The following is a 24,110-nucleotide window of genomic DNA, read 5'->3' as shown; positions in this document are numbered from 1 at the left end:
ATCAAAGCTTATTTCTAAGCCATTTTTAGGTTATATATGGTATGTTTAACTTATGATCAAGTTCTGGACTGTTCGACACCATACGAATCGGTATAGTTTCGCAGTTTGACGCAAATAGTCCCTGCGATCGAATAAACTTGATTTCGGCATACCAAACCATCCACAACTTATTTCTAAGTTATGTAAAGGTTATTTAAGGTATGTTAAGCCTATTTCACTATTCCGGAGTGTTTGTCGCATTAAACTGACTGCGTTTACACACCAGTTTGCGTATAACTTTCCAGAAAGCGATTTAGAGCTTGAAATCGAACGAGAATTGATATGTGCAAACGATACACATATTTATAAAATTTCCAAGTATGAAATACAATATTTCATTGTTTTGGTATTTGTTCGATGGTCTTGGAGGCACAGATGTCACAAAAATACGCTTGGATTTATCCTTTAAAACATAAATCGGACTCTCTTAATACTTTCATTCGATTTCAAAAACTTGTTGAGAACTTTTTCAAAACCAAAATTAAGCAATTATTTTCAGACAATGGTGGAGAATACATCAAACTATCCTCTCACCTAGCCTCTTGTGGCATTTCTCATCTCACCTCTCCTCCTCACACACCCGAACACAATGGCTATGCTGAACGTCGTCATCGCCACATTGTCGAAACCGGCCTATCACTATTTTCTCATGCTAAAATGCCTCTCAAATTTTGGCCTTTTGCTTTCACCACCGCCACTTATCTCATAAATAGATTACCCACCCCTATCTTGCATAATGATTCTCCTTATTTTCGCCTTTTCCACATCTATCCAAACTATGAAAAACTTCATAGTTTCGGTTGCTTATCATACCCTTGGTTGCGACCCTACTCAAAACATAAACTCGAGTCTCGGTCAAAACCGTGCATCTTCATCGGCTACTCATCCTCTCAAAGTGCTTTCCATCTCCTTGATCCCCTCACTCATCGAATCTACACTTCCCGACATGTCCATTTTGTTGACAACATCTTTCCCTATGAATCCCTTTCTCAAACCTCTACCCCCGTCTCACCCTCACACGATACTTGGTTACCCCTCACTACACAATCAATTTCCCTTTCTACACCTTCTTCCACTCCTCCTCAAAATCCGACTACCACTGCTTCTACATCATCTACTTCAAATCCACCCATCATCAACTATCAAAGGCGTCCACCTCCCAACCAAACCCACACCACCGAACCCCCTCAACCACCCACCGACCCTCTCACCAATACCAACCCGACGCCTCCATCCCCTACACACATTCCCTCGGACTTGTCCTCCTCTTCACAACCCACTGAACCCATTCCCTCCCCTACACCCGAATCCGCTACTTCTTATCGAACCCGACCCACCCGTAAACCGAACCCAAAGTATCACAACTCCGATTTCGTCTTATACCACTCTACCACTCATACCCTTCCCGAACCCACTACCATTACCCAAGCCCTCAAACAACCACTATGGCGAGAAGCCATACAATCTGAGTTTGACGCTCTCACACGTAATCAAACTTGGACACTCATTCCACCCGGTAATGCTCCTAACCTTGTTGGATGCAAATGGGTCTACCGCACTAAATTCAAACCCGATGGTTCGGTGGACCGCCTAAAAGCACGACTTGTTGCTAAAGGCTTTCATCAACGTCCGGTTTAGATTATGTTGAAACCTTTAGTCCCGTGGTTAAACCCGCCACCTTACGCCTCATCCTTGCCATAGCCACTTCTTTCAATTGGCCTCTACGCCAACTTGACATTAACAACGCCTTCTTACAAGGCACTCTAACCGAATCGGTTTACATGTCTCAACCACTCGGGTTCCTGGATCCTTCCTACCCTACACATGTTTGCAAACTTAACAAGGCTATCTATGGTCTTCGTCAAGCCTCCCGTGCTTGGTATAACGAACTCAAACGCTATCTTTTGTCGGTTCACTTTAAACCCTCTATCTCCGATCCCTCTCTCTTCATCAACAAAGTCACATCTTCTCCTATCTTCATTCTAGTTTACGTTGATGATATAATCATCACCGGCGCAAATCCATCTCTCATTAACTCTTTCATCCAAACACTTGTCACTAGATTTTCTCTAAAAGATCTTGGCGACCTCTCCTACTTCCTTGGTATCGAGGTCATTCCTCACAACCATGGTATATTCCTATCTCAATCCAAATACATACTTGACATTCTCACAAAAGCCAACATGAGTAATTGCAAACCGTCGCTTATGTGCGTGAAGTGTGTTATATTTTAGGTGTATATTTTAAGCCTTTTTACACTTTTTAGCCAAGTTTTAAATTTATAAAACACGATATTTACTAACACTAAACACACATATGGGCAAGTGCACCCATCGTGGACGTAGTATAGTGTTGGTAAGATACCGAGGTCGTCCAAGGACACAAGAGCTTTTAGTACCGGTTTATCCTCAACGTCTAATCAAATCAAAATGTTAGAAAAAGGTTTTTAAACTAAAAAAAAATAAAACTAACTAAAATGCTGAAAAATAAAATAAAAATAAAAACAGACAGACAATATGAATCACTTGGATCCGACTCGTGTGTAGTGTAACCTTTGATTATTTTCGCACTTTTGCACTTGTTTAAGAGATTATCTTAGTTATTTAGTAGGCCCCTCTTTTGAAGGCGACGTTACCCTCAACCCAGTAGTTTGAGTCAGCAAGGATACAATCCTAAAGGGTCGGATTACTGAAAGATAATTAATTAAGTTATTAATGCATAATGTGGTAGGCCCCTCTTTTGAAGGCGACGTTACCCTCAGCTAAGTAGTCTGAGTCAGCAGGGATACAATCCTAAGTAGCTGGGTTAAAGTTTTAATAGTAGTTTAACTTATGAGGGAATCAAAGAGTTTGGACCCCCGCCATCCAATACCTTTGGGTATTGAAGGAGGTCCTACTAAATTTGACCCAGGTCCTTTGCAGGATCTATACACTAAACAATGGCAAGACTCTTACCAAACCGTTCCCTTAACCCCCGACCAGGTAGCCAACATACCTCCATATAGACCGTGGAGATATGAATGGTGAAAATCTTTTATTTTATATAGACAGTAAAATAATGCCAAGACACCACGGACAAACGATAAGGAAGAATCACCTTCAACATAAGAAACTAGTAATTAAAGTCATTAATACAAAACCAATTAAAAAGTGCAAAAGATTAAAAATAAAAAAGATTACACTAAACACTTGTCTATACCAAGTGATGTAAGAGACTTAGGCAAACATCGCCTTTGATTGTCAAGAACTCTTACGATCAATCTTGGATCCCGAGACGACTCACACACTCTATGATGGACAATGGATGATGGTGGTGGATGATGGTGTTGTGATGGTGGTGGGTGAAGTGTGAGAGAGGTGGTGTGCCAAGGGATGAGTTGCAAGAGCTCCAAACACTCCTATTTATAGGCTGAACAGAAGCTCGGGCACGGCCCCGTGGTGAGCAGTAGAAGCTTCTATGAGTTTTTCTTTTCTGCTGCTACTTGGACACGGCCCCGTGCTCACTGAGCACGGGGCGTGTTCAGTCTTCTGTCTTCTTTGTTTTGCTTGGGAAGATGTTGTCGGCGGGTCGGGAATGCCACTTTTGTTCCTTTTCTTGTATTTATGTTAGATTTAGCTGTCTTTTTGCTTCTTTTGTTCATCTGAGCTCGTTTAATCCTGAAAATACAAAAGGAAGACAAAACGCACTTTTTCCAACATTAGTACTAAAAAGGGTTAGTTTTAAGCCACAATTGATGTAATTTATATGTTGCATTTTGTGCAAATCAAATACCCCCACACTTGAATCTTTGCTTGTCCACAAGCAAAACTCTTTATAATGTGGCTTTATTCACTCCCAAATGGAATGGGTAGAAGAGAAGGTTTTTGGGCTTGTCATAGAGTGTCGGGATTTCCAAGATAATTTAGGTTTTATTTTTATTTATTTACAATCGTATTCGTCATGATTTCTTAAAAACGTTTCTTAAGATAAATTACTTATTAGGGCATAAGATACCTCTTTAAAATTCCATTTATATACAAGTTCACATACCTCTCGGGGAATCACTGAACACTCGGCCGAAGGTGTATTTTTAGTGAATCACTCGAGAGCGGCATGGAACTTACTTCTACCATAAGCTTGCCAAGCAATCAATCCTCCTCCTTTTTAACTATATACCTTTGTAAATATCAAGAGGACTTTTTGGGTGAAGGGTTAGGCTTGGGCTAAAGGTGGGTGGTTGGGTTAGTGGTTAGTAAAAGGGCGAAATGCGTAACAAACATCGGTTTTTGAAAGACTTTTTTTATTTTTCACATTTTTATTTTATTTTAATGAACCATTTGTTTCAAACAAAGTTATTTTTAATGAACTTGTTTGTTTGTTTGGTTTCATCAATATATATATATATATATATATATATATATATATATATATATATATATATATATTAAGTCATAAGAAAACCGAACGTTGTTACTAAAAGAAAAGGGTTAAAATAAAAAGGTTAAGGTGGGTAAAAAGGGTGATTGTTTTGGGTTAAGAAATGAAAAGGTTTAGGCTCAAAGGGGTTAACTAGGGGGATTTTGGATAGGTGGTAAAAAAAATGAAAAATAATGGTGTAGAAAGAAAAAGGGTTAGTCCTAATGCCTCCATCATTTACTTACTCGGGTTTAAGTTGGTAAGGACCGGGAATGTATTGTTGTGGCAAGTTCTAGAGTCGTACGAACCAAGCGGCTATTCACACAAGAAACGAAAAATGAGCATTTAGTGTAAGGATATGTATTTTGTATGCTCGATAATGGCTCAAAACTCACTTTTGTGGGAAAGGGTTTTTATGTGATCAAGTATATATAATCAAATTTTAACTAAGTTTGTCATGCCTTTTCATAATTTTCTTATGTTGGTTCTTTTTATCACGACGCTATCGGTTGTAAACTTGTAAAAATATAACCTTGTTAGAACTTGAATTCCCAACTTAAACTTAGACAAGTAAAAAAAAATGAAATTTTTTGAAAAAAATTTGGGGTGATTAGCGGTTCCAATAGAGTTTTGTGTAAGGCTTGTTATTAGAACTTGCAAGATTCAAGGTTTTAGCACCCCTACACTTAAATTACACATTGTCCTCAATGTGTCCCAAAAATAAGTTTTTAGGTTGATTGAATGTGTAAAATGGTGTTAAAAGCAAAATTTTATGTTACTGGCATCCTGGACACGGCCCCGTGGTGACCGGGCATGGCCCCGTGTTTAGGTGCCAGTGACAAAAATTAAGGAAAAGAAACAGAAGCCTGGACACGGGGGCGTGTTCAGCGAACACGGCGAACACGCCCCCGTGTCCAGTTACCTGAACTGGGCAATTTTCTGCAGAGTGTGCAGCACGGGGCCGTGTTGGGCGGACACGGCCCGTGCTAAGCTTACTGTAATGAAGAAATTGTTGTCGGATGTCCCTGTTTTCATGCATGGGAGATGTTTCTCGTTTCCCTTGTTATCCTTCACCATCCTGAGTGTGTTTTATTCCTGCAAATTAAAATTAAACTAAAAGATTAAACTAAACTAAGGATAGTTCCGCGGAATGCTTCCGTGGTGCGCCACGTTTATAAGGGTCTTTGGCTAGACCCAATGTGAGGTTATATGTTTTCCGAGCGGGATGTTTTACATCCCATGTTGCACCGTTGGAGAGCATCATCCAAACTCGAATCAATAACCTTCATGTAATTGACCGGGTCATCGTCCTCTACTTTCTTCCCAACCCCAAACTTCACTTCTTTATCCCCATACTTCAAAGTGAGTGTTCTGTCATTCATGTCTACCACTGCTTGTGTGGTGGCTAGAAATGGCCTCCCTAGTATGAGGGGGACTTCGGTGTCTTCTTCCATATCTAATATGACAAAGTCGGCCGGGTAGACGAACTTGTCGACTTTGACCAATAGATTTTCAGCGACACCTTGCGGGTATTTGACGGATCTATCGACAAGTTGTATACTCATCTTGGTAGGGCTCGTTTTTCCTAGGCCGAGTCCTTTGAACATTGATGAGTGCATGAGGTTAATGCTAGCCCCAAGGTCGGCTAGTGCATTACGAATGGTGGATTCCCCGATCGAGCAAGGAATTGTGAAGCTTCCGGGATCAATCTTCTTTTGGGGAAGTTTGTTGAGTACGAGGGTGGAGCATTCTTCGCCTAGGTTAACTAATTGCAATGATACAATTTTCCTTTTATGAGTGAGGAAGTCCCTCATGAATTTTGAGTATTTAGGCATTTGAGTTAGGACTTCGATGAAAGGAATATTAACATGCAATTATTTTAGTAAACTTTCGAAATTTGCGAATTGCTCATTAGTCTTTTGACGAATTAACCTACTGGGGTACGGAACCGGAGGAGCCTTGGTGGGCTCTTGAAGTAGAGGAGAAGCCTTCTCTTGTTGGGGCGGTGGTGTGCTTTCCTCAGTTGGTGGTGGCGGAGCTTCCGCGGGACCCACGGTACGGTTTCTTAATGTTATGAGATGAACTTGTGCTTTTGGGTTTGTTTCGGTATTACTTGGTAACGCGCCTTGTGGTCTCTCGGAGAAATTTTGAGCTAGTTGATTTATTTGTTTTTCAATGTTTTGTATACTAGCTTGCTGATTTCTAAAATTTGATTCCAATTGTTGAAACCGATCCGAGTTTTTCTTTTCAGTGTCGGAGATGAGGCGAGATATAGTATCTTCAAGTCTTTCTCATCCACCATGTTGTTGAGGGAAATTTTGTGACTCATTTCTTGGTTGTTGAAAGTTTGTTCGTTGATTTAGACTTTGTTGGTTACTACTATTGCCGGGTTCTCTCCAACCAAGGTTAGGGTGGTTACGCCATCCTTGGTTGTAGGTACTCGTTGGAGGACCCGACGGCCTAGGTCTATTATCAATGTAGTTTACCGACTCGGGTTGATCATCTGTTTCTTTCATACAACTCCAATTTTCGTGCAGCCCACCACACCCTTCACAAGCCATAACCGAGACTGTTTTTGTCATTTCTAACTTTTTAATTTTTGAAGAAAGGGCCTCGATTTGGGCTTGTAAAGAAGTGCTTTCATCAACCTTATGGGCGCCCGGGGCAATAGACTTATTGCCTCGGGGAGTGTGCCACTGAAAATTGATTTGAGCAATTTCCTCGATTTGATTGTATATTTCATGTGGGCGGCGATTACCTAAACGTCCCCCGGAGCTAGAGTCAAGTGTTTGTCTCGTGTGTGGCAACAACCCATTATAGAAGGTGGATACTTGTTGCCATACCGTAAGACCGTGATGGGGACACTTTCGCAATAGCTCCTTGAACCTTTCCCAAGTTTCATATAAGGATTCCCTATCCTCTTGTGAATATGTATTAATTTCAGTCATTAATTTAGCCGTTTTAGCGGGAGGGAAATACTTATATAGAAATTTTTGGGCTAGTTCATCCCAGGTGTTTACCGAACCAACTGGGAGGGCGTTGAGCCAAGCTTTTGCTCGGTCTTTTAGTGAAAATGGAAACATTCGAAGGCGGATGGCGTCATTTGATGCTCCATTGATCCGAAAGGTATCACATATTTCTAAGAAATTAGTAATATGTAGATGGAGATCCTAGTCCACAAGCCCATGAAAAGGTTGCGGAGTTTTGAAGCATTTGTATCAAATGTGGCCGAAGTTCGAAGTTGTTGGCTTCAACATTCGGTGCATTGATAGCGGCGCCAAGATTACCTACGGTGGGTCGTAGGTAATCCATGAGGGTACGTTGGTCCGCCATTGGAAGTGGGTCCCCCGAAACCTTCTCTTGGTTTTTAGCTTTAAGTCTTTTTATCAGAAAACGTTCGGGTTCTTCTAGAGGTTTTTTTATGTCTTTATTAGAACTGGAGCTCATACACTACGTAGAAGGTTCAGATGTGGCGTCTGGTTCCAAATCCTGCAATAAAAACAGAAAAGAATGTTGGTCAGAAAGTTCACCACGGCCCCGTGCTCACTGAACATGGCCCGTGGTCGGAGATACAGCGATTGTTTTCCGGATCCCTGTTACTGGAAAATTGGAGACGGCCCCGTGTTGCACTGATACGACCCCGTGCTCAGCCCTCAGTAACTCGGAAAATAAAAACTGCCAGTGACACTGCTGGGCACGGCCCGTGTCTGACCAGGCACGACCCGTGCTGAGCTCTGCAGAAGCTGGAAAATTAAGAAAATCCAAAAAAATAGGGTGAATTACACTTTTCGTCCTTTATGTTTGTGTCGGATTGCAACGGATACCCTTTAACTTCAATAATTACAATCACCGTCCTTTATTTGTAAAACCCATTACACCTTACGTCCTTTGACCATAACCAGGTTAAAATTTCCGGTTAAGAAAGGCATGTGCCTTGCACAAGAGGGTAGATTTGTAATTTTGTTCTATTTATTTATCTAAAAACACTCTACCCACACTACTCTTTCTTCTAAAGACAGTCCCTCTCAATATCCCGGCAACCACCCACCACGTTCCACTGCCATAAGCACCACTCACCACCATCACTCTCAAAATCACTCACTATTCGAGCGATTCACTGATGTATATCAAAACCCCAATTCAATTTGAGGACTACCGAACCCAAACATCACCTTAATAACAAAAAAAAGTAAAGCCACTGATGTAAATCAAAACCCCAATTCAAAGCTTTAACTTCCACAAAAGAAGAATCATGATGTTAGAAAAAATTACAGTCTTTAAGAATATTCTACATCAGAATCCTACTTTGAAGCTTTGTGGGTATTCTTCTTTTTGTGTTGGCGACCAAAACATTCATTGATGTGCGTGAAGTGTGTTATATTTTAGGTATATATTTTAAGCCCTTGTTTGTTTGTTTGGTTTCATCAATATATATATATATATATATATATATATATATATATATATATATATATATATATATATATATATATATATATATATTTTAAGTCGTAAGAAAACCGAACGTTGTTAATAAAAGAAAAGGGTTAAAAATAAAAAGGTTTAGGTGGGTAAAAAGGGTGATTATTTTGGGTTAAGAAATGAAAAGGTTTAGGCTCAAAGGGGTTAACTAGGGGGAGTTTGTGTGACAACCCGGATAAGTAAGGTTAACATTGCTTGAAATCCCACAACTTTTAGTGTGTATCTCTATGTTGATTGCGTGTGTTTAACGGATTAGCTATATATGAAGTTGTTAAACGCTTTTGTGTGTCGTTCAACTAACTTAGAGAGCCAAATTGTTTGGGCCGCAAAACTCACTTAACACACACACACTTCATTCTTTTATCATTCCAATTATCAATTCGGCCAACTATGTTCCAGTATAAATTGTTTGTACTTGGCCCATTAGCCTAGGAGTCCAATCGAGAATTGAACAAAACACATTACAAGTGGGTTCGGCCCACTATGTTCGATTACGTATGGGATTGGTTTCACACACTTGTTAAATATCAATATTAGCTAAACAAATATATAAACCCAAACAGGTTTAGGTGGGGGGGGTCGGTTACTTGGGTGGTGGGCCGAAAAGGATTAGTTGTGGGCCAGCTTGTGTGAGGCTAATTAATACACACGCACACATAAAGAAATTGTATGTGGAATGGTATGTTAACAAATTATATAGTCTCAAACCCTAGTTACCCTCCCTGGAAGTCGACGATCAGCCTTTTTCCCCTCCTCTTCGAAGTCCCTTCTCCTTTGGGAACTTATCTTTTGTGCCTAGCTTTATACATCGCCCGGTTAGTACAAAAAAAAAAAACATCTCGGTTTTACTTATGAATTTATATATGTTGATTATTTGTGCTGAGTATTTATACATATTGGGTAATAATAATAATACCCATTTAGAATAAAGAGTTTGGGTAAATTGACCCATGTGGTGTCTTGATTTTTAGTGAACATTATTTGAATAACAAAATAAATAAGTTAGTCTCCTGTTGATGATATATTGCCAATTTATGATACTAGTATACGTAGGTTAAAGAGAATATGTTAATAGGATGTGATGGCGCATGGTTGTTTGGTCCAATGGTATATTGAATTTGATGTGATGATAATAATTATGTAGGATGTTGGGGGATTCTAGGATTCATGTTGGCAGTGATATATATGTATATAAGTGGACCGAATTTAGGTTGTGAATAACCATGTGTATGCTTGATGTTGACAAGTGCATGTGACAACACATGAGTAATTAATATATGTTGACTAAATAAGGGGTTGTGATAACTTTGTAAATAAGAGCATGGTGAATCTCAATAAATTGTCAGTACCTAGAAATGGGTGAGTTCTACATGTGAGGATAATTGAAAGATGTGCATGTTACTATATGTATGTTTTGTCTGTTATGATAGGGTAGTAGCCAAGGATTGATATTACACAGTTAGTTAATATATAAATTAGAGGCCATGATATTGGGCCGCACAGTTTAGTTAATATATAATAAAACGAGGTATAACGGGGCTGGAGTGAATTGAGCAACTAAAACCGGACTGGGCCAGCAATAGTGGGCCGAGCAAACTGCCATATCAGTGGCCGCATGTGATGTGAATTTGCTGGATAATAGGTGCTTTAGAATTGTCAGAAGATATGTTTATACGTGCCTTATCCTGGAACCGTATATGTGTGATAGGGAGATTTATTATTGTATTTTGATGTTAAAGGATTGTGGGCGGTGGGTTGGATGCTTTGAAGCGGACCGCATTCTTAAACCTAATAAACAGTTGATAAAATTTATGAACCAGGTAAATAAATTAACTAGGCCGGGTGATGAGTTGATAATGGGAACTAAATGTTAGTACATGCAACAAGATGTAAGGATGCTACAGTTAAATGTGTTTCATGAATGCCTATTGCTTGTTGTGTGACGATATGCGTACATACCTCGTGTGAACAATTTGTGATGAAATACGTGTAGACGTAAATACTGAACTGTCTGTTACTGGTAAATCATGATAGGACGTACTTAATCAACCGTTAAACAAGAACATAATCTACCGAGCAATCAAAGGTGAGTTCATCTCTCTTGAGCATGCGTCCCGGTGGTTGGGACAGTCAGTGGGTATCCTGGGAGGGATAAGTCTTTTGGGTAAAAACGGGAATGTTGGATAATATACTCTTCCTATCACCTTTAAAGTCCCTCCGTGTTGTTTGGTTACCGGGAAGGTAACATGGTATTAGTTAGTAGCGCTACTTAGGTTTGGCAACCTCACCCCGTACCTGGGAGGACGGGTGTTGAACTAATGACCTAGTCATGACCAATGCTTTGATAGGAGCATTGGAGAAAGGGCAAAATATCCAGAAGCCGTCTTGTATTGGGGTATTATCAGCATTGTCTTCAACATTACTTTCGGAACTAAATTCAATGGATTAACTAAACACTTGGTGACCAACGTTTTTGTAAAACTATGAACTCACCAGCGTTGTCTGATACACTTGTTGCATGCTCGCAGGTCGTTAGGTATCTTGGACTTGGGGAACTTGCTGTCTGGAGTAGCTGGAGTGGTCATGGGTCGACTGGGAGGATTTATGCGATTGATTTCATGAAACTATACTTGGGTTTTGAAACAGTTTAACTTCGTTTACTATTTGCTTCCGCTGAACTTATTGATTTTCGTTTAAACTTGTTGAGGATGTTTTTATTAATAATGGGGATTTTATTTATAACTTGTATTGGTTCAATGTAATTGGTGGCTCGTTATTGGTTTGTCACACGCCTAACAGGGACACTCCCTATGTGGTAATTTGGGGGTGTGACAGTTTGGGTAGGTGGTAAAAAAAATGAAAAATAATGGTGTAGAATGAAAAAGGGGTTAGTCCTAATGCCTCCATCATTTACTTACTCGGGTTTAAGTTGGTAAGGACCGGGAATGTATTGTTGTGGCAAGTTCTAGAGTCGTACGAACCAAGCGGCTATTCACACAAGAAACGAAAAATGAGCATTTAGTGTAAAGATATGTATTTGTATGCTCGTTAAAGGCTCAAGACTCACTTTTGTGGTAAAGGGTTTTTTATGTGATCAAGTATATATAATCAAATTATAAATAAGTTTGTCATGCCTTTTCGTAATTTTCTTATGTTGGTTTTTTTTATCACGACGCTATCGGTTGTAAACTTGTAAAAATATAACCTTGTTAGAACTTGAATTCCCAACTTAAACTTAGACAAGTAAAAAAAAAATGAAAATTTTTGAAAAAATTTGGGGTGATTAGCGGTTCCAATAGAGTTTTGTGTAAGGCTTGTTATTAGGACTTGCAAAATTCAAGGTTTTAGCATCCCCCCACACTTAAATTACACATTGTCCTCAATGTGTCCCAAAAATAAGTTTTTAGGTTGATTGAATGTGTAAAATGGTGTTAAAAGCAGAATTTTATGTTACTGGCATCCTGAACACGGCCCCGTGTTCAACTGCCAGTAACGAAAACTTATAGAAGATGGACACGGGGGCGTGTTGGCTGGGCACGGCCCCGTGTCTGTCAAAAATCTGCAGAAATTAAACAAACAGCATATCTGGGAGGTGGGCACGGGGGCGTGTCGGCCGGGCACGACCCCGTGTGAACAGTCTGCAAGGCTGAAAAACAAGTTTCTTTCTCCGGTTTTCCTGTCCTGGCTTTAGTAGTACTAATGTTTAGCACTCTAAGCCTCGTTTGTACCTGTTTTATCAGTAAATACCACACCAAGCAATACCAAACGTCCTAAATTACCAAGTTAAACATCCAAACCATCAAGTTAAAGATAAAAACAAAAACAGAAAATAAAAATAAGTTAGGGAAAGTGAATTGTTCAACAATTCGGCACGCAGGCCACAAATTGTTCGATAGAAAGGGATTTTAACCTGTGGGATCACCAACCAGCCGCTCCTACTCCTACTCCACCCGCCTAGTCCATGTCTTCATCACTGTCGTCACCTCCTCCCCCATGCCCCGCCATATACTCCCGAATTCTTCCGATGTCATCTTGGATATCGGTGATGTTTCTTTCAATGGCTCCGACCCGGTGGTATGTGTTGTTGGCGAGGTTGTAGGTGTTCCTAGTGCACATAAGGTTTTCCTACAAAAGATCATGTAAACTCTGAAAGTTAGGAAAACCACCTCCTTGTGAGGAGGACTGGCCCGGTTCACCGTGGGGTTGGTACTGGTATTGGGGAGGTTACCGATCCTCGTGCGGGTTCCATGCATGGCCTTGCATCCTCTGAAAGCTTACCGATCCGTCTTCCGCTTCATAGATTAGGCTCATGGCACGACAAATGTGCATATCGACCCGTCCTGACCATGGGCTCCTTTCAAAAGACCTAGGTATCTGCGTGAAGTGCTTGAAGAGCCGGTACACCCATCCCCCGAAGAAAATAGGGGTTGGTGCATGAGCAAGCCGGTTCAGATGCATGTTCCGGAGTAGGAGGAATGGAACATCGAGGGGTCTTCGGTTGTGAATGCAGTGAAGGACTACCAAATCTCTTAACCCAACAACGCTGCTGCTGTCATGTACTTGACTAAGAGAGTAAGTGAGGAGCCAATGAATGTAGCGATAAAGCAGATCCCTCAGCTTAGTACTCTTAGTGCTGCTCGGATTGTAGAATCCTTCCCCAATCTGAGCCCATGCGGCTTGGCGTTTATTCTCATCCAACTCTCGCATTCCTCCGGTGTTTTCTTCACTTCCCGAATCCTCCTCCGTATACAGCCCCACTATTATAATATACATATCTAGAATACATCCATTTATAATAGAAAAAAAAAGAAAAAGAAAAAGGTCCTTATGTTATACCACGTTAAGGAAAAAAAAGGATAGTATATACTATTGGTAATGCATGCATAAAGCAATTGTCAAAACCCTTGTTTCGAAGTCGGTTTTTGCGGCAAATCGTGCTTATCTCTGGCCATGTTCTTCATAATTATATCATGCTATCATCACTCAAACCAAACTGGCCGAAAATCTTGGATCACAACTGCTCATTTAAACCTTGCAACCTATCTTTTGCTTTTAATATTCATCGCCCTTTCAAGCTATTCCGTTTCGCCGTCATCTGGTCATCTTTGTTCCGCCCGAACCACAAGTGCACCACCGTCATAATACCTCCGAGCAGCCACCACAACTCCTCGTTGCTGCGATCGGACCTTCGACTCACGATTCAGGTACCGAATTTACTCGTTCCTTTATATTAGATTCGGTTTCGGTTTCGACCTTCTCAATCTAAGTATATATGTCTGAACCAGTCTCCGTAGGTAGGTATAACGTAAAACCACCATAGCCACGCACCTTAGCGCAGTTGTGTGACCACCCGAAGAGCGAATCGCGTGCCTCCGGTTAGCTCCGTTCGACTATCGAGGTAATCATTAGTCGACTCTTGCTCCTTTTGTTTTGAACTCTGTTTCTTATGTGGTTGTTTGATTCCGGCCAGCCGCTAATCCGAACTGTTATACCGTCGCTGTCGCACCCTACCGTAAATCTTTGTTCGTCGGCGTGTTCTGTCTCGCCGCACATAGCCGTCGTTGTTTGATTTATAAGACTTCTGATTGCTGAGCTAGTTGTAAGTAAACCGAACCATTTTTCCGATAAGTAAATTGTGGTTTCGTTTTGATGACTCCGGTGACTATGAACCTGTTATGATGAATGAGTTTTTGATTTAAAGTCCATGCATGTCACTGTTATTTTCGATTGGAATACAAATTACAAAAGCTATTTAATTTTTATGGAATTAATACTCCCAGGCTACCTCTAATCTTTTTAGTCTATAATTTAGTCCTGGAAACTGATTTACGTTAAGTATTATTGGCTACATAAAAATCACCAATCAAAATTAAAAATATGATTTTGGAAACATCACAAAATGAGGTAACAATATACCCATTAAAACTGGCAATATTAAATCTTATCAAAAAGCACCCATTTTCAATGCACATATACAATGCTATTCAAAGTATTTATATATATATATATATATATATATATATATATATATATATATATATATATATTTACAAAGTTTATTAAATGAAAACGGTGTAAAATGTTTGTTCTTTTTGTCATTGTACCGGATATATAAGCATTTAACTTTGATAGTAGTTTTATGAGATAGATAATTATTTTAGTGAATTTTCATAAGTTATACAATTACATAGCTTCAAATTAAATACGTAAATAAGAAATTGACTTGGAAGTTGAAGTTATGTGTTATTTATAATGTCATTAGTTACTGGAAGTGTGTCGACTAAAATTCATAGTTCTAAATTTAAAGATGAGTATACAACTATGAACCCATTTCTATTATAATAATTAATGGAGTTGTAAAAGTCTATGTCACCGGAAATCAAAGAGCCAATGGGCTAGATAAACAACTTTGTGCTTCATTAATGTGATCCTATATATTTGAAAATATAGGTTTGCACAATTGTTGAGGACGTTTTGTATTGGTTTTGTTTGCTTTGATTTGACTAAGGTACGGATTCCTTTTCTTGACATCATAGTATTTTATTCAATCCGTTACTTTGTAGTACGGATGTTTCACTAGTAGGTTATGTTCGAATTTACTATATTTTGTAGCATGTAATAGACTTTAAATCTTGTGCTCGTTATTGCATGTTCCCTAGATACTTTTATTTCTGTACTCTGTCACCCGAGCAATTATATGTTAGACTTGTCGTTGGGGCGTCAACGACATGGCACTCATCGTGACGGTGCGTAACTAAAGTTCACGGCGTCTCTAGCTTGTGCTTGTGTAGCACTTGGCCCCTAGAGGTGAATAGATCGATCTTAGCTCTGACTCCTGACTCCTGACTCCTGTTGAGATAGAATAATGTGTGTACGCCTACACGCACCGTCTCGGTACATGGACTATAGCTGTGTACCCCTCTGTTTAGGCTCGTGGGTGCTTCTATATTACGTGACTTGTTTTACTATTATATGATGTCACGTATGTCTTGTCTCTGTTATGATATGTGTGATATGATTATATGCGTCTGTTATCTGTTCATTATAAGTTTTGGGATTCAAGTTATAAAAGTAATTGTTTCAGTGCCATCTTTTGTATTTGTTAGTGTCAGTACCGATCCGTTTTGCTTCCGTATGCCTGTCTTGCTTTTACTGTTGATTTCTCCGTTACTGGGCAACTTTTTGGCTCAGCCGTATTTTTCTTTTTGGTGTTTGTCTTATGTGTTTACAGGTAATCGAGGGAAACAGGGATGAGTGAGAGTAATATGAAGTTCAAGTTTTAAAGCTTTTCGTTTTCTATCCATTTTAGTATTGAATAATATAAGACTTAGGTTTTCTGGTGAATTTGAGACTTTTTGTTTCTTGGATTCTTGCTTTTATTTGAAACTGTTTGGATTTTGATATCTGTAATAGTGACATGCCAGCCTGTTGCGGGTTGGGGTGTTACAGTTATGGTATCAGAGCCCAGGCTCTTTCTTGTAGAAAACTTAAACAATAATAATTAAACATGTGAGTTAATGGGTAGACGTTGGGTTAGGATTCCATCCGTGTCATCTTCCGCATAATATGAAAACTCCTATCTTCTTACATGTATATCTTCCTTTCAGATGCCTCCTCGAAGAAATATGAACAACAACAACAACAACGTCCCTATTGAAACTCTGATTGCTAATGCTGTCAATACAGCTATTGCGGGTTTGGTTCCCAACCTTCTACAACAGTTGCAGCAGAACAACAATAATGTACAACCACCTGGGGGAAACAATAATGGTAACAATAACGGTCCTGTTACTATCCTTGATTGGCTTGAGCGCTTCAGAAAGGAAAAGCCAAAATCGTTTAGTACTGCTGCTACACCAGTTGAGGCGGAAAACTGGATTGCTCATATCGAAAAGTTGTTCGAAGTGATGGGCGTGGGTGATGAGTTCAAAGTTAGGCTTGCTAGTTATAAACTAGAGGACGATGCTCATAGGTGGTGGAAGACCTTGAAAGAAGCTCGTGGAGGAGATCAGTATGCAGCAACACTTCCTTGGGCTGAATTTCGCACTTTGTTTTATCAGCAGTATTTCACTGACGCTGATAGAAGTGAGTATCTGAGAGAGTATGCTTCTATCAGGCAGGGGGATGACGAGCCTATTATGGAATTCAAAGCTCGTTTTAGTCGTTTGGTTAATTTTCTAGGCCCTGCAGCAGGTACACCACAGCAGCAGACTGATAATTTCAGATGGGCTATATGCGATCGAGATAGGAAGTTCATCCTGAACCTTCGTTTCACTGACATTACTGAGGTAGTTGATGCTGTCAAGAATCTGGATAATGAGAAGAAGCAACGTCAGAGGGTAATCGTAAACGGTCTAGGGAAAACGACCAGAATAATTCTGACAATCGGGGTGGCAATGATCAATCCCAAGACCGAAGGGATCGTTCTGACAGGTACTACAACAACAAGTCGCGATATGAAAGAAATCGATATCAGAATCACAGGTCTGCTCAGAATTCGAAGCAACACACAGCAGCATAGCCAGCAAAACCCGAATCAGAACCGCGCTAATATTCCTCCTTGTACTCATTGTGGGAAACGTCATGGTGGTGCATGTCGCCTTGCTGAAGGTCGTTGTTTCAGATGTGGAGATTCAAACCACTTGATTAAGGATTGCACTCGGCCTGAGCAGCGAGCTAATACTGGTGGAAACACCAAAACTACTGGTGGAGGTCGAGTTTTCTCACTCACAGCTAAGGATGCAGCTAATGCCTCAGGTACGCTTTCCGGTTATGTGCATATTGGTGAACGTGATATGTATGCTCTTTTTGATACTGGTGCGACACATTCAGTGGTATCACTTTTGTTTGCTAAGTATTTGAAGTCTATGCCTACTGCTTTAGAGTACCCTCTAGTTATATCTACTCCTTTGAGAGATGCTACTGTTATATCTCATGTTTATAGAGATTGTCCGATCCGAATCGATTCTATCATCCGTACAGCAGACTTGTATCCTATTCACATGAGTGATTTTGATGTTATTCTTGGTATGGATTGGCTATCGCAGCATAGTGTTTCAATCGATTGTCAAAATCGCCGCGTTCTGTTTGGGGATCCTCAATGCCCTGAACTTATTTTTCATGGGACTCAGCCTCGCAAATCTCTGAAGATTATCTCTGCACTGAAGGCTCAGAAGTTTCTATCGCATGGTTGTGCAGGATTTTTAGCTTCGGTGAAAGCCACACCTTCTGAAGAGCCTAATATTGATGATTATCCTACAGTCTGCGATTTTCCTGATGTCTTTCCTAAGGAGTTGCCTGGACTCCCACCAGATCGTGAGGTGGAGTTCACAATTGATCTTATTCCTGGTGCTGAACCAATTTCTAAGGCCCCGTATCGTATGGCGCCTCTAGAGCTCAAGGAGCTCAAAGAACAGCTACAAGAGTTGTTGGAACTTGGTTTCATCAGACCAAGTGTCTCACCTTGGGGTGCACCTGTTTTATTTGTGAAGAAGAAGGACGGTTCCCTAAGGCTCTGCATTGATTATCGAGAGCTAAATAAAATCACCATTCGGAATCGTTATCCGCTGCCTCGTATAGACGATTTGTTTGATCAGCTTCAGGGTGCTAAATGTTTTTCTAAAATTGATCTGAGGTCTGGTTATCACCAACTGAAGATCAAAGATTCAGACGTGCCTAAGTCAGCTTTTCGTACTCGATATGGTCACTACGAGTTTTTGGTTATGCCTTTTGGTTTAACTAATGCTCCAGCTGTTTTCATGGACCTAATGAACCGAGTCTTTCATGAGTTTCTCGATAAGTTTGTCATAGTATTCATCGACGATATTCTGATATATTCTAAGAGCAAGGAAGAGCATGAGGAGCATCTTCGTACGGTACTCGAGATTTTGCGACAGAAGAAGCTGTATGCAAAATTCTCGAAATGCGAGTTCTGGTTAGACCAAGTAGCTTTTCTTGGTCATATAGTTTCTGCTAATGGTATTTCTATGGATCCTTCTAAGGTTGAGGCAATCACTAAATGGCCTACTCCTACCTCGGTCACCGAAGTGCGTAGTTTTCTGGGTCTCGCAGGTTATTATCGCAGATTTGTTGAAGGATTTTCGACTATTGCCTTACCTCTCACACAAATTTTGAGAAAAGGGGTTAAGTACTCTTGGAACGAAGACAGAGAGAAGAGTTTTCAGGAGTTAAAGAAAAGGTTGGTGTCTGCCCCGATTCTCACCCTTCCATCAGGTACAGGGGGATATCAGATTTACAGTGATGCTTCGAAGAAAGGTTTGGGATGTGTTTTGATGCAGCACAACAGGGTTATTGCTTATGCCTCACGTCAGTTGAAACCATATGAGGTTAATTATCCGACACATGATCTCGAGCTTGCCGCTGTTATCTTCGCACTAAAGATCTGGCGACATTATCTGTATGGAGAAACTTGTGATATCTTCACGGATCACAAGAGCTTGAAGTATATTTTTTACGCAAAAGGAGTTGAATATGAGGCAGAGACGTTGGTTAGAGTTGTTGAAAGATTATGACGCCAACATTCAGTATCACCCAGGGAAGGCCAATGTTGTGGCCGATGCTCTTAGTAGGAAGAATTCTGGATCAATCTCTTCTCTTCAGTTGCAACCGCACATACTCACTGATCTCGACAGATTGGGTATTGGTATCCATTTTGGTGACACAAACGGTTATCTGGCCAGATTCCAGATTGAACCTGATTTGATTTCTTGAATCAAGAGTGCCCAGCAAGAAGACGGAGAACTTTGGGCTATTATACAGAATTTGGAGGTTGGTAAGCAGTCAGAATTTAGAATTGATGAAAGTGGAGTAGTCTGGTGTGGAAAACGTTTATGTGTGCCTAATGATTCCTCCCTACGTGAGTCATTGCTAGCTGAGGCTCATAGTTCACCATTCTCTATTCACCCTGGATCTACAAAGATGTATCGGGATCTTCGCCAGCACTTTTGGTGGAGCGCTATGAAGGAGGACGTAGCTAGATATGTTGGTAGATGTCTTACTTGTCAACAAGTTAAGACTGAGCATCAAAGAGCAGGTGGTTTGCTTCAACCACTAGATATTCCAGTTTGGAAGTGGGATGATATTTCAATGGATTTCGTTACCGGTTTACCGAGGACTTTCAAGAAGAATGATGCTATCTGGGTTGTAGTCGACCGTTTGTCTAAGTCGGCTCATTTCCTTCCAATTCAGCAGGGTTTCTCAGTCAGTAAATTATCCGAGATCTTTACTCAGGAAATTATTAGACTTCATGGTACCCCGGTCTCAATTGTTTCTGATCGAGACCCACGTTACACTTCACACTTTTGGAAAGGTTTGCAAGCTGCTTGGGGTACAAGATTAAGATTCAGCACCGCATTTCATCCTCAGACCGACGGCCAGTCTGAGCGTACTATTCAGACACTCGAAGATATGCTTCGAGCTTGTGCTTTAGAGTGGAGCGGGAAATGGGACGAGTATTTATGTTTGGTAGAGTTTGCCTACAACAATAGTTGGCAAGCTAGCATTGGTATGGCACCATTTGAGGTTCTTTATGGTCGGAAGTGTAGAGCTCCTATATGTTGGGAAGAAGTTGGCGAGAAAATCATAGAAGGCCCTGAATTAGTGCAGATCACGAGTGAAAAGGTTGCTGTTGCTCGAGAAAAGTTAAAGGAAGCTCAGAGTCGTCAAAAGAGCTACGCAGACAGACATCGTCGTGCATTGGAATTCAATGTGGGCGATCGGGTTTTCTTGCGAGTTTCGCCTTGTAAAGGCATTCGCCGTTTTGGAATAAAAGGGAAGCTTAGCCCTAGATTCATTGGTCCGTTTGAAATCCTTGAAAAAGTCGGTGAAGTTTCTTATCGCCTGGCACTGCCTCCTCAGTTATCGCACGTCCATAATGTCTTCCACGTGTCTCTTCTTAGGGGATACAACTATCGTCCGTTGCATGTTGTGAATTATCCATTTCATCTTATTCGGGAAGACTTATCTTGTGAAGAGGAACCCGAAGCTATTCTAGACCGCCATGAGCGGATTATGCGAAAGAAGACGATTCCTTTTGTTAAAGTTCTTTGGAAGAACCATTCTGAACGCGAGGCTACTTGGGAAATGGAAGACACCATTCGTTCTCAGTACCCAAATTTATTCTCATCTTAGTATTCCGTATTTAAGGTTAGTGATTCTGACTTAGTTTAAATTTCTGATTGTTTAGTATCCGTTTATTTGAAACTCCGTACCGTAGTATGTGTGATGTCTAAATGCTTGCTATGTGTTAAGTCTTTCCCATGTTTGTTATGATTGAGATCTTTCGTATCCGTGCTTAGCATTTTCGAGGACCAAATTTTTTTTTAGGGGAGTGGAATTATAATATACATATCTAGAATACATCCATTTATAATAGAAAAAAAAAGAAAAAGAAAAAGGTCCTTATGTTATACCACGTAAAGAAAAAAAAAGGATAGTATATACTATTGGTAATGCATGCATAAAGCAATTGCCAAAACCCTTGTTTCGAAGTCGGTTTTTGCGGCAAATCGTGCTTATCTCTGCCATGTTCTTCATAATTTTATCATGCTATCATCACTCAAACCAAACTGGCCGAAAATCTTGGATAACAACTGCTCATTTAAACCTTGCAACCTATCTTTTGCTTTTAATATTCATCACCCTTTCAAGCTATTCCGTTTCGCCGTCATCTGGTCATCTTTGTTCCGCCCGAACCACAAGTGCACCACCGTCATAATACCTCCGAGCAGCCACCACAACTCCTCGCTGCTGCGATCGGACCTTCGACTCACGATTCAGGTACCGAATTTACTCGTTCCTTTATATTAGATTCGGTTTCGGTTTCGACCTTCTCAATCTAAGTATATATGTCTGAACCAGTCTCCGTAGGTACGTATAACGTAAAACCACCATAGCCACGCACCTTAGCGCAGTTGTGTGACCACCCGAAGAGCGAATCGCGTGCCTCCGGTTAGCTCCGTTCGACTATCGAGGTAATCATTAGTCGACTCTTGCTCCTTTTGTTTTGAACTCTGTTTCTTATGTGGTTGTTTGATTCCGGCCAGCCGCTAATCCAAACCGTTATACCGTCGCCGTCGCACCCTGCCGTAAATCTTTGTTCGTCGGCGTGTTCTGTCTCGCCGCACATAGCCGTCGTTGTTTGATTTATAAGACTTCTGATTGCTGAGCTAGTTGTAAGTAAACCGAACCATTTTTCCGATAAGTAAATTGTGGTTTCGTTTTGATGACTCCGGTGACTATGAACCTGTTATGATGAATGAGTTTTTGATTTAAAGTCCATGCATGTCACTGTTATTTTCGATTGGAATACAAATTACAAAAGCTATTTAATTTTTATGGAATTAATACTCCCAGGCTACCTCTAATCTTTTTAGTCTATAATTTAGTCCTGGAAACTGATTTACGTTAAGTATTATTGGCTACATAAAAATCACCAATCAAAATTAAAAATATGATTTTGGAAACATCACAAAATGAGGTAACAATATACCCATTAAAACTGGCAATATTAAATCTTATCAAAAAGCACCCATTTTCAATGCACATATACAATGCTATTCAAAGTATTTATATATATATATATATATATATATATATATATATATATATATATATATATATATATATATATATTTACAAAGTTTATTAAATGAAAACGGTGTAAAATGTTTGTTCTTTTTGTCATTGTACCGGATATATAAGCATTTAACTTTGATAGTAGTTTTATGAGATAGATAATTATTTTAGTGAATTTTCATAAGTTATACAATTACATAGCTTCAAATTAAATACGTAAATAAGAAATTGACTTGGAAGTTGAAGTTATGTGTTATTTATAATGTCATTAGTTACTGGAAGTGTGTCGACTAAAATTCATAGTTCTAAATTTAAAGATGAGTATACAACTATGAACCCATTTCTATTATAATAATTAATGGAGTTGTAAAAGTCTATGTCACCGGAAATCAAAGAGCCAATGGGCTAGATAAACAACTTTGTGCTTCGTTAATGTGATCCTATATATTTGAAAATATAGGTTTGCACAATTGTTGAGGACGTTTTGTATTGGTTTTGTTTGCTTTGATTTGACTAAGGTACGGATTCCTTTTCTTGACATCATAGTATTTTATTCAATCCGTTACTTTGTAGTACGGATGTTTCACTAGTAGGTTATGTTCGAATTTACTATATTTTGTAGCATGCAATAGACTTTAAATCTTGTGCTCGTTATTGCATGTTCCCTAGATACTTTTATTTCTGTACTCTGTCACCCGAGCAATTATATGTTAGACTTGTCGTTGGGGCGTCAACGACATGGCACTCATCGTGACGGTGCGTAACTAAAGTTCACGGCGTCTCTAGCTTGTGCTTGTGTAGCACTTGGCCCCTAGAGGTGAATAGATCGATCTTAGCTCTGACTCCTGACTCCTGACTCCTGTTGAGATAGAATAATGTGTGTACGCCTACACGCACCGTCTCGGTACATGGACTATAGCTGTGTACCCCTCTGTTTAGGCTCGTGGGTGCTTCTATATTACGTGACTTGTTTTACTATTATATGATGTCACGTATGTCTTGTCTCTGTTATGATATGTGTGATATGATTATATGCGTCTGTTATCTGTTCATTATAAGTTTTGGGATTCAAGTTATAAAAGTAATTGTTTCAGTGCCATCTTTTGTATTTGTTAGTGTCAGTACCGATCCGTTTTGCTTCCGTATGCCTGTCTTGCTTTTACTGTTGATTTCTCCGTTACTGGGCAACTTTTTGGCTCAGCCGTATTTTTCTTTTTGGTGTTTGTCTTATGTGTTTACAGGTAATCGAGGGAAACAGGGATGAGTGAGAGTAATATGAAGTTCAAGTTTTAAAGCTTTTCGTTTTCTATCCATTTCAGTATTGAATAATATAAGACTTAGGTTTTCTGGTGAATTTGAGACTTTTTGTTTCTTGGATTCTTGCTTTTATTTGAAACTGTTTGGATTTTGATATCTGTAATAGTGACATGCCAGCCTGTTGCGGGTTGGGGTGTTACAACTATTGCCCCGAATTACGCCATAGAGATCGAGTACCTAGTTCCACCACACCGAAATGCAACACCCTCATTGTCGAAAGGGTCACACCTTGAATTGAAAGTGAAGGTACTGTAGAACTCCATAGTGCACTCGTGTACCGA

At 40.0% G+C, this 24,110-nt stretch overlaps 1 non-coding gene and 1 pseudogene across 1 annotated transcript; one reads left to right on the top strand and one right to left on the bottom strand.

Moving 5' to 3' along the window:
* The window catches only part of LOC110899422, a 59,227-nt pseudogene that overhangs the window by 13,998 nt on the left and 21,119 nt on the right, over positions 1 to 24,110 (bottom strand).
* On the top strand, positions 7,282 to 7,388 carry LOC118489938. Its single transcript, XR_004887949.1, has one exon. It is a non-coding gene; the product is annotated as a small nucleolar RNA R71 (small nucleolar RNA).

Source organism: Helianthus annuus, chromosome 2, assembly GCF_002127325.2.
Source record: "Helianthus annuus cultivar XRQ/B chromosome 2, HanXRQr2.0-SUNRISE, whole genome shotgun sequence".
Classification (NCBI taxonomy): domain Eukaryota; kingdom Viridiplantae; phylum Streptophyta; class Magnoliopsida; order Asterales; family Asteraceae; genus Helianthus; species Helianthus annuus.
Note: the sequence above shows the minus strand (reverse complement) of the source record. Positions and strands in the feature narration are given on the sequence as shown.